Raw genomic sequence first — 1092 nt, forward strand, 5'->3', positions numbered from 1 at the left:
ATTCAATTTCTACAAGTGAAATATAAATGCATTCTAGCAGTATCATATTTAACAAATAGTTCAATAGTCTAAAAAAGTGAAGTTCTTCCTGAGTCTCCTGCCTCTGTAGAAGTAACTACAGTTGTTAGCACGGAGGCTCTTTCATGTGTATATGGGCAGAAATAAAGTATTATTAATATTTCATGAGACATTAATGCAAAAATGGTAGTATTCTGTTCAGATTATTGGTACAGCAAGTTGCAGATCAGTTCCTGCGAAATCACTCTCATGTTGCTTTTACCAGGCTACATTGTTCCCTCAGAGTGTTGAACTTTCGGGGGAAAGCATTATAGAAAAGTAAAAAGGACCTTCGTTGTGCCCGTGAGCTTTTCCTGTTTAAAAGTCATGTTCTGTATGTTATTATCTTTATACCTTCTCAGTTATTGGGCTATTCACTGGTAAAACATTTAGTTAAGAATTGTCTCTGTAATTGCCTTGGGATTAGTTTATGTACCTGTATTTCTCAGCCTTTTTAATCTGTGCCTATAAAACACTGAGTTCTTCTTTAATGTTATTTGAAATTTCATGACAAATACTACAAATGAAAACAAATAAACAACTGTAGCAATGAATACACCTTTTCAAACTACTCTCTCTCCCTCCCATGTCGCTTCCCCCCAACCCCCATGGTTCAACATAACCAGATGGCTGCCTCTCCACTCAGCAACCCCGCCTTCGCCCAGCAGCAAGATATCCCCAGGAATATTCTAGACGATAGCACAGAGGTGACTAAACATTCATATTCCACATACAGCGATAGCACAGCTGCATTTTACAATACTGGAGAGTATACAACAGACCTTAAAATAAGACTTATTCAGGAAAGCTAGAGTGGGCTTTTCTTATGAATTAACGGAAAAATCCTGCGAGATTCCTCGTGGTTATTCGAACAATGTGGCAAAGGACTTAGGACGGTACAGTTTTCTCTTTGTGCATAGTGTCATTTAGAGTTTAGTTTTCTGGTCTGTAGTGTGGGAGAGAGGAGGAAGACCAAGTCACCTTTCAATCTTGACTTTTCTTTGAACTACCTGCCCCAAATGTTTCTTCCCCCCC

The sequence above is a fragment of the Propithecus coquereli genome, unplaced genomic scaffold (assembly GCF_000956105.1).
Source record: "Propithecus coquereli isolate 6110/MARCELLA unplaced genomic scaffold, Pcoq_1.0 Scaffold355, whole genome shotgun sequence".
Taxonomy (NCBI): Eukaryota; Metazoa; Chordata; class Mammalia; order Primates; family Indriidae; genus Propithecus; species Propithecus coquereli.